Below are 10,370 nucleotides of genomic sequence, written 5' to 3'. Positions count from 1 at the left end.
ACCAGGGGAGGAAAAGATAAGCGTCGGGTAATAGGGCATAAAAGATGTAACACTGCTTTCTGCGGCGCGCCTGCTTGCAGGACGCCCGCCATTGCAATTGCGAATAAAATCTGCTTTTATCAGAGATACCGTCCTGATCAATTATTTGGATATTTCCAACAAGATGGACTCAGGCATTTCTGAAGAGCAGGCAAAATCTGAAGCATTACTTGACTACAGCCAAGGCGAAATTTTATAAAATAGCAAATGAAACTCTTCATCTTTCTGGTGAAGAGTTTTAAAAGATCTGCATTCTGTTAAGTAAGAGCATATGAGGAAAACAGAAGTCAGAGCTGCACCTTATATATAACATTATGGCCCTTCATTGTCTGAATTTTGGTGTGAAATTGAGTTTTGTGGGATGGTCAAAGCTTCAGAAACAGAGGCTGCAGAGATCAGAGGGTACAAAGTGCAAAAAAACCGACAGCAACAAATTAATGAAACTTAGTTTTAAAAGCAGTGACAGCTCAGGAAATCCCAAGAGTTGGTAGTGAATTTGAACTGTTCTAGGGAAAATTCTACACATACACAGGTGAAGGCAAACTTGAGCTCCTCAGACACACCTGGAACTCTCAAGATCCATGCCAAAACAGGCATGGAAGCTATACAGAGGTGGTAATGAAGTGCCACCCCTGAGCTAACCTGCTCCCTGAGAAAAGAGACATATCATTAACTCAAAACCAGAACAAATAGGCTGCCTGGCTTCTGAGCTGCCTTGTGCATGGCCAGAGCAAGTCCTGCCAACGCATTAGTCCCTGAACCAACAGCCTTTGACAACCCCATCCTCCACACCACTGAACGTTGTCAAAATTGATTCGTGTACATCATGAGACCATTTGGCTCTGTTACACTCATGGAAACCCCAACTGTTCTGTGAACTACAAAGCAGGACACGTCTATGTGAATGAAACAGAAAGCAGAATCTAGACCAAAGTATCAGCAGGCAAGTACAAAAATGTTGAATCACGCATGTGAATGGCACACAGCCCTCGTACTGAGCTATGGCTACAGGCATGACTTTTTAATCTTCATGTACAATTTAACAGACCCCATCAATTAATCTTAGTGATATAACCAGGAAAGAATTAGTACAGCATTGACCACATCCACAGGTGAGGGTGACACTGTGGAGGAGAGAAAGAAGACAGCAGTTGTTCCAAAAGTAGGAAAGAAGGTTGTGCTCCTGGTTTAGATAGGCAGATAGACAGAAAGACAGACAGATAAACAAACAGGAACAGGAGCCATTAGCACCTGTAGAAGGAATCTTGCAGGAAGCACACAGGGTGGAAGATGCTTTGTTTAAGAGCTGTATTTTCTAAATGGAGTGGAGGTCTTGTAAAGCACAAGAAGCTCACAGCAAACGCCCAGGGTTTTTTTTTTTTTTTTTTTTTTTTTTTTAACAGGGAGTCTGTTAACTTGGAAACTATTCACCATTTACAAAAGGTTTGTTTCCCTGCACAGACTGGCATAAATTCAAATGTGGGGAAAAAAAAAAAAGTTAATGTAAATTACATTGATGGGATCGTGGGTGTGCACCAGCCGTGCAAAACGGTTCTAAAATCTCATGTGTGTGTGCATGCAAGCACAAGAAAAGCCTGTTTTGTAATCAGCAGTCAGATCTTCAGACAGCAGAGAAGCACACGAAGATCAGAATCTGTCTGCCTAAGGCATTCCATACCAGCATTCCCCAATTCTGCAGAACAAAGTAACTGTTCCTCCCACTGCTGTTCCAGAGTCAGGTGGGTTAAGGGCATCTGTTTGGTGTCAGCTTCACAGGTCACACAAAGTGCACTGAGAGGAATGGATCTTTGGGTAGAGAAAGTTTGCCACCACAGCTATGTGGAGAATATTTCGTCTTCACAGAATGAGATAGTTATGAGTCTCTCAGCCGCTTTCTTCTTGCATAAGGCAGGGACGTGGGCCAGACAATATTTTGTTTCCAATACAGCTAATGACAAGGCAGAAAAAGCATCACGCTTACTACATTCAGCCTGGAGATCTCAGACCAAGTTTTTCCTCTGCTACAGCACTGCTCTGAGGAGCACTGGCAACTAGTCATTGAACCACAGAATGGTTTGAGTGGGAAGGGACCCTCAAAGGCCGCCAGGTCCCACTCCCTGCAGTGCACAGGGGCACCCGCAGCTCCATCAGCGCTCAGAGCCCTGTCCCCTGACCCTGGGTGACTGCAGGGACCAGGCATCACCACCTCCCTGGGCAGCCTGTGCCAGCGCCTCATTGCCTTTACTGCACTTAACTTCTTTCTTACATCTAGTCTAAATCTCCCCTTTTAATTTGAAACCACTTTCCCCTGTCATAGCATCACAAACCCTGCTGAACAGCCTGTTTTCTCCTGCAGCCCCCCTTTTCTTAATACTGCTCTTTGAAGAAGCGAGCGATGCCTCTGAGGCAACCTGCCGTTCCAAGCTCCTGCTGCAGCAGGCCAGAACTTCCTAATCACATTCCCACTTTCTGCTCCTTCCTGAGTGCTTTCTGCTGTTATTTTGGTATCTTACATCCATCTGCTTGCATTAAACCGCATCTAACCGAGCAAAATCCTGCAAGCACTCCTCGTGCAGAAGCGCTGCAGGAAGAACAGCTCAGCACTTCTCCATGCCTGACGACAGACGGTGCTTTATATCAGAGCACAGCGGGCTGCGTTGGAAGAGCCCAGCCGTCCCCCCCTGAGCTCAGGCTGCCCAGGGCCCATCCATGGCTTCGGGTACCTCCAGGGATGGGGCACCACAGCTCTGGGAGGCAGTGCCAGGGTCTCACTGCCCCCCGGGTAAAGAATTTCTTCCAGATCCTTGACCTAAGTTTCCCTCTTTTCGTTTAAAGCCACTCCCCCTCGCCCGATCGCTATGCGAGCACAGGGCTCCACCTAACGTCCCATCAGAGCTGTGAGAAGATAAGCGAGCGGGAACAGCACCGAGCGCTCTCCGGCTCACAGCCACGGGGCTATTGGTTAACGCGGGCGCCTTCAGCCCCGCCCCGCGTGCCTCGGGGCCGCCGTCCCCTCAGACACCGCGAGCAGAGGGGACCCTGTCCTCGCCTGCCGCCATGGCGAGTTCCCGCCTCCCACCCCCCCCACCTACCCGCAGCGCTGAGGCGGCGCGGACCTTCCCGCGCTCGAGCTGAGGGCGGAGGCGCGGCCGCCATCTTGGAGGCGGCAGGGCGCTGTGTGAGCGCCCCGTTCTCCCGCAGCGCCCGGGTTGAGCGAGCAGCGGGAGGCGGTGCTGAGTGGAAGCCGCGGGCTGGGCAGCGCTGAGCGGATTTTGTTTTATCCTGTGAGCTCTGTTGACACAACAGAGGTGCGGGGTTAGGGGGAGGGGGGTGCTGCTGTGTTCAGCGCTTCCTGTGAGGAAATCAGTGTTTTGGAAAGAGGTGCGTTTCTGTTATTTTTCCCCTTGCCCTTAAAAGTACTGCCCATCATAAATACTGGAGCTGAACGCATTGCTTAGAAGGGCTGGCAGAAGGCTGCACGTGTGTGTGAATATAGAATCACAGAATCCTTAGAGTTTGAAGGGAGTTCTGAAGGCCATGTAGTCCTAGTCCCCTGAAATGCACAGGGACACGGCAGCTCCATCAGGTTGCCCAGGGCCTGATGCAGCCTGGCCCTGAAAGTCTGCAGGGACGGGGCATCCACCACACGGCTGGGCAACCTGTCCCAGTGCCTCACCATCCTCACTGTGAAGGATTTGTCCGTATATCTAACCAAAATCTTCCCTCTTTAAGCTTGAAACCATTTCCCCTTGTTCTGTCACCACAGACCCTGCTAAAGAGTCTGTCCCCTTCTTTCCTGTAGCTCCCCTTTACACAGCGAAGGCCGCTGTCAGGTCACCTCGGAGCCTTCTCTTCTGCAGGCTGCACAGCCCCAGCTCTCTCAGCCTGTCTTCATAGGAGAGGTGTTCTATCCCTTGGATCCTTTTTGTGGCCCTGCTCTGGATGCACTCCAGCAGCTCCGTGTCTCTCCTGTACTGAGGACTCCATGTCTGTACGCAGTGCTCCAGGTGAGATCTCTCAGCACAGAGCAGAGGGGCAGGATCACCTCCCTTCCCCTGCTGGCCACAATTCTTTTGAGGCAGCACAGGATACAGTTGGCTTTCTGGGCTGCGAGGGCACATTCATGTCCAGCTTCCCATCCACTGTTACCCCCAGGTCTTTTTTGGCAGGGCAGCACTCGATCCTTTCATCCCCCACCTTGTATCGATAGTGGGAGTTGCCTTGACCCAAGTGCAAGGTCTTGCATTTGGATTTGTTGAACCTCCTGAGGTTCACCTGACTGCACTGCTCAAGCCTGTCTAGGTCTCTCTGGATGGCATTCCATCACTCTCGTGTGTCAAGCACACCCCATAGCTCAATGTCATCTGCAAAATTGCTGAGGGTGCAGTTGACCCCATTGTTGATATCACTGATGAAGATATTAAAGAGTATCAGCCCCAGCTGAAATGATGGGACTCGGTCAGTCAGGTCAGTGGCTGGACTTGGTGATCTTGGAGGTGTTTTCCAACGTCAGTGGTTCTATGATTCTGTGTACATGTTTGTTATTTTTTCCCCTTAGCAAGCCTGTCCCATTATTTCAGTAACAGCCGTTCTGGTAACATGTTTCACCTGCTCTGAATCTTTTTTTATTCCAGTGCATCAGAATTTACTAGCGTGTTTCTGTGATAAGCTGATACACGTACATCTTTGCATTTCTTGATGATTAATTAGTGCTATTGGAACCTCTTTCTTTTATTCTTCTGATCTCTTGTGCGTTTGCTACCATGTTTTGCTGAAGCAGTGTAGTCACCTTTGTTAGCTTCAGAACATGTTTCATTTTTCTTTGCTTTTAGAAAATGTATTTCTGAACTGAAGCTACATCATGGGTCGTTATCATAAGAATGTGAACCGCTGTAAGAAATGCCCTGCAGAAGAGGAAGACTGGAGATGTTAGTGATAACCAGGGATGAGCTGCAGTGTGAGTTGCTGTAGTCAACAGGGGAAGGGCTGTTGTCCATCTGTAGTGTTCTGCTTGTAATGAAACTGTTGTTTCTCTCTTCTGTACATAATGCTTTCTTCTCCATTTTTCCTCCCTGTTGTTCACAGAAGACCTCAGCTCCTCATGCGGCAATCATAGAAAGATAATTTCAATTTAGTTGCTCTCTAGTGAACACATACAAAGCTCTGTACCAGCTCTGTAATGAAAAACATCTTAAATTAAAATGATTATTAATTTTTAATCCGGCTTTTTGTTTTCAGTTGTCTTTGCAACAGAAGTTGGTGTGATGCCAGGATCTCTTCCTACTGCAGAGCAGTGTAAATGGTAAATTCTGCTTTGGCATTTCGGTAAATGAAGTGGTAAATAAAATGTTTGGAAGTGGGTCGTACTTATTTACTAAAACATATTCCTGGAATTTCTCTGGGAAGGCCTAGCAAGACACAAATATTAATGCCGGAATTGAGTACTTTATCTTTTGTAATATACTTTATTTTATTAACAAGTTAATTAGTAGAAAGTTAAGAATAGGTTACCTACTTGTATTAACAAGAACAATGTGCTGTGATAGAGCAAAGTGAATGCAAAGTCAGACAGCAGTGTTATGCTCTTAAATCTACTAACAGTAACCTGGTGTGCTGGGCTGTACAACTGAACACAGTTGTATTTATCTAGGACGTAGTGAGTAAAGCACTGAAGAATGATGGCATAATCCCAGAAAAACTGAGCGACACACCATGATTGCAGTAAGAAATAAATCCTGTAGAAGATTTCTGAATGTCTTTCAGTGAGAGTCTCCCTCAGCAAAGACATCTGGGTCAGAATTTTTTGCATTATCCTAGCGATTCTGACAATCCTGGCTCCTTGTTAGCTTTTACTTTACTGAGGATGGCTTGTGAGTGCCTTCTAACTTCAAAGCAATAATTGCTGATGAATTAATCAGGCAAAGGGAACGATCACCTAGAACAAGTTTGTTGTGTTGTAATTATATTTAATGATTTCATCAATGACCTAGAAAAAAAAAATGAATGAAATATAATTACCGGTAAAACTTGTAGATTTTTTTCAGGTGAATTTGATATTGACTTTAATAATAATTAATCTATGCAATCCTAATTAGTTGGTAAATTAAATGGTTGTCCAAATGCAAAGAAAGAAAAAAGGTCAGGGTCACTTTAACAAAGCGATTGCTTTCCAGCCAGCAATGACTGACATTGAAGCAACATTATAGTGTCTGGGTTAGGAGTATTTCTTTTTTTTTTTTTTTAATTTTCTATCTTTATTGGGGAAGGCTTTCAATTACTTCAGGTTTCTGTAGAAGCTGTCTCACACCTTGGGGTTGTAGCTAAGGAGATCCCATCCTCTGCTGAAAATGGACTTTACTGCTCTGTTGCAGATGTTACTGGCAATAGTCGTGCTCCTGGGGCTTTAGGTAAGGCATCATTATCCCGAGCCCACATCCCGCAACACCTTGGAGGTAAGAATCCAACTGGGACCTTAATTCTTCAGTGCATGGAAGCTGCTGGGAAGGAAAGGCCTGGTGCTCGCAGGAGCAAGATGAGTGATTTTGCACAGTTCTTTGAAGTGTGGCTTCCTCCTTGCTGAAAGCTTCACAGCCAGGAGTGCTGTGTTGTTCCTGGCAGAAAGTATTAATGCAATGGTAACTAAGATACTGGAACTTCATTTATGGGAGGGAGTGCAGTCTTGTAGTTGAGCAAAACAGTAGAAAGCTTGAAATAAAATTCTGACTATGTTTTTGGGATTGTCTTGCTCTGAGAAGTTCAGAGGTCACTTGCTGAGTCCTGCTTCCAAACCTCCTTGAGCAGTGTTGCACTGCTGTTGTGGTATAATAGGGCTTTAAGACAACAGGTACCATCCTGTCTCAAACTGTAAGAATAGCCCTCCATTCCAGCACTGCAATCCTGGGTCTGGGCTCACCACATCTCACTAGTAGCAATGATATAATAGCTCTGGGGAAGGACTGTAGCTTCCAGTTCATATGCTAGCATTTCAGGTGTCCTTTTGAACCCACAGCGCTCCCTGGAGTGGCACAGATGCTCATACTAACCTTGTCACCCTCAGATGGTGCCGCACTGCCCCTCAGCTTAGCTTAGTTCTCCTAATGGCATTCTCTTCCTTGACTGATCCTCTAGAAGCCTGCTCCTTCGGTCTTGTGCTACGGGCCAAGAAACATTTCCCCCAGCAGACTCTTATCTCAAAGACCTTGGTTATAAAACCAAGATTTTGCATCAGTCTTAATGGCCTTGCTTGATTCCTGGTTAACATCCCTGATTGTAGTGGCAGGGAGGCAGCAAACAGATCTGTGAAGAGGGTGTGAGCTGCAGATGGAGCCTTAGTCCTACCAAGCTCCCAGTGTTCAGATGCAGCGTTAAGACCCAGACTGTGTTGGAAACATGTTGGTGCAGTGATAGAAATTTGTGTTACTTTATTTCTGTGTTAGTTGCAATTTAGGCACAGGTGTGCAACCTTTTTAATTGTTCTGGTGTTTTTCTCCATATGAACAACTATTATAAACAAGTGATGTGTAAATCGCACAATGGGGTGTGTGATTTTGGTGTAGTTTAACATTCCCTATCATTTTTTCCTCCCACTTTTGCCCTTTTCTATGTCCCCATATAGCACTTCTTGCACTAAAAGGATTTGCAAGAATAACCACCTGGACTGCAGTCCAGTGACCTACAGGTGACTCAATGCAAAATGAGACAAGTCCAGATTAGTAAGATTTGATTAGTTGTCATGTGTTTAATACCTGATAATTACCAGGGTCAGATATTTTGCAGTTGTACGTGCTGACCCCTCTGTAACACTTCGCAGAGGTGAGCTGGTCTGCCTCTTGAGGTGAATTCTCCACTTTTGTGGCAGTTGTCGTTTTGTGATACTAAACCTGAGCTATATTTTAAGCATTACCTCGGTTCTTCATCCTTAGAAAATCATGTCATAAAAATTGTGAACAGCTATTTATAATACTAAGCTTAACACTGTGAACAACGTCACTCCTTCTTTAGACTGTGAATATGAAATCAAATATTATAAGTTTAAATGCCATGAACTTACTGTAAAAGGAAACTAGGATATTGTTTTTCCTCCCCATCCACCTGAATTTCACAGTAGACCACATCCAGACAACCACAGACAGGAAGTCCAGCATTAGAACAAGAAAGATGTATCACCATCAAGTCTATTTAAGAGTTTGCTGGTCTCTTGTGTGTGTTGTTTTCCTCTGTCTTTTAGTATTACCTCTGTGTATGGTGTGTGTAACTGCAAAGCTGCTAAGTTGTAAAGTCATCTGAAGCATGATTCTTCAAGTGTCTGACAGTGACATCATGCTGTGATTACATTTTAGTATTTTTTTGAATAATATTTTATATTTTGAATAAACATCCAAATGCACCCAAAGCAGATTTTTAGATCTTATGAACTTCAGAATTGAAATACTGAAATCTTCTCGTGTTTTTTGTCATTTAAGTGCATCAAGAAATATTGACTCTGTAACAGAGCAGGTATATGTGCATAACCACTGCAAATTTTAAAATCATGGGATTACTGAAAAAAGTGAGTTAATAAAATGAATTCTCTTCTTTTACAGGGTAATTTCTATGTGTATGAACTCTGAGGTAGTGACTTGGCCTTCGCCAGGCAGTGTAGAGATGGCTCGGGGTTTCTGATTAGCCTGATTGACTCCCCTGGACATGTTGGTTTCTCCTTTGAAGGTTCAGCAGCTCTCCGTTCACTGATGGTGCCCTTGTTGTGGTTCACAGTGTTTCAGGTAAGCAAGACCTTCTAATTAGAAAGACCACAGTGTATTTTATTTTCTTTCTTTTTTGGGGAAAAAAAAAAGGTAATGGAAGGTTTGTGTAAGTTGTAGCATCTCAGTTAAAGCAGGAAGTTCAGCTGACTACCCTGAATTCCCCATGAAGTTTCAATGTTAATTAAATATTTTTCACTTTACAGCATAATTTCCTGCATAGTTTCATTGTGCTATATCTGCCATGTTTTGATCAATGAGGAGATCAACCGTTATGTTGATGAGGAGATTGGCTGTGGAACACTCCTGGAAACAATGTAGAGATGATAATTTGTTACATTTTTGAATAATTGGGGTTGAGCAGTTTGGGGATTTAACATTTTCTGGTTTAGTCAGTGTGTTTGTGTTAATACTAATTAATTCTTAAAATATTGGCACCCTAATATTTCCTCTTCTAGTGTGTTACTGAAGAGTCTGGTGCACATGTAATTGCTGGAGCTGGCAAGCTGCATCTTGAAGTTTGTCTTAAGGATCTGGAAGAAGATCATGCTTTACTCCAATTAAAGTATTCAGGAATTTTTGTGGACTGCAGCATATGGAATATGACTAGATATTAAAGATATAAAATCTGGTGTTGTTGGTTTCCTTGGAAGAACTTCCTTAAAACAACTTGAAACTTTTCAAAGGAAGACAACTGGATAAATAGTAATACGAATTCTTCATTATATTAATGAAAGAGCTCAGAATTAGTATGTAGCTTTGAAGAAGATGCAGCAAACAGGAAAACTAACTAGAACAATGATGGCAACCATAGATGTGCTGCTGGAAAAGTTGTTCCTTTTGTTAGAGCTAGTAGAACAGACCTGTGCAACCAAGTGAACCCTGTGTGAGGAGAACACAAGGGATAACGCTTTTTTTGTTACTGACATACAACCAAAAAAAGACCACTGCAGGATAAAAGGGAGTTAAGAATTCCGATTTTATCAGCTCCAAGTTTCTCCCCGTTGTCTCTTCCCATCTTCAGATCATTCTTTGAAGTTGTTGACTTTTTCTGGCCGCCGACTCAGTTGGCCTTTCCTGCCAGCAGAGGGTGCCAAGAGAACGTGTGGCATCTGCAAATTAAAACTCCAGTGCTGAACTGGTTCTGTACCCATCGTTTTGAATCAAGGTCTTCCTCTGAAGCAAGTTGGATGAAAGAATTTGTCTACCGTGGCAGCATGCAATTTGGTATTTGTTTGAATTTGTAGAAGAAGGATGGAGAACGGGCCTGAACAGTCTAGATGGCTTTCCATGTCCTCACCAGTCTTAAGGCTGCCTTTAGAGCAATACCTGGCCCTTCTTGCATTACCACCAAATCACCTTTTCAGTGTGGTACAGAGCCCTTCCTCTGGTCTTGTTTTTAATTTGTGTGTCCCTTCTTCCTTCCTCCCAATTCTAAAAATGTTCAAGAGTATTCTGTAATGTCATGACAGGAAGTTTTCGTTTCATGAGGCGTGCTTGGATCTTCTCACACAGTAAAACTGTAAGAAATTTTGTGTTTTATTCTGAGTTTCTTTCCTATAGCACATTTTTGGTAACTGCTAAAATAAT

The 10,370-nt window shown here is 44.1% G+C and overlaps 1 protein-coding gene and 1 long non-coding RNA gene across 9 annotated transcripts in view; one reads left to right on the top strand and one right to left on the bottom strand.

Annotated features, from left to right (window-relative positions):
• Window positions 1-3,250, bottom strand: part of ST8SIA5 (ST8 alpha-N-acetyl-neuraminide alpha-2,8-sialyltransferase 5) — a 66,283-nt gene extending 63,033 nt beyond the window's left edge. The window contains exon 1 of the mRNA XM_021379907.1: window positions 3,132-3,250. The gene's annotated coding sequence lies outside the window, so the exon portion shown is untranslated. The remainder of the gene's footprint in view (window positions 1-3,131) is intronic.
• Window positions 3,284-10,313, top strand: LOC110389457. Of its 8 annotated transcripts, none has more exons than XR_002433236.1 (8): window positions 3,284-3,420; window positions 3,842-4,046; window positions 4,872-4,996; window positions 5,278-5,341; window positions 5,690-5,760; window positions 6,411-6,446; window positions 8,622-8,801; window positions 9,239-10,313. It is a non-coding gene; the product is annotated as an uncharacterized LOC110389457 (long non-coding RNA). The 8 variants fall into 8 exon arrangements; XR_002433232.1 differs by having other exon boundaries at window positions 6,411-6,491; XR_002433234.1 differs by having other exon boundaries at window positions 6,411-6,674.

The sequence above is a fragment of the Numida meleagris genome, chromosome Z (assembly GCF_002078875.1).
Source record: "Numida meleagris isolate 19003 breed g44 Domestic line chromosome Z, NumMel1.0, whole genome shotgun sequence".
NCBI classification, from domain to species: domain Eukaryota; kingdom Metazoa; phylum Chordata; class Aves; order Galliformes; family Numididae; genus Numida; species Numida meleagris.
The sequence above is the reverse complement of the archived record's forward strand: the minus strand, read 5'-3'. Positions and strand labels throughout refer to the sequence as shown.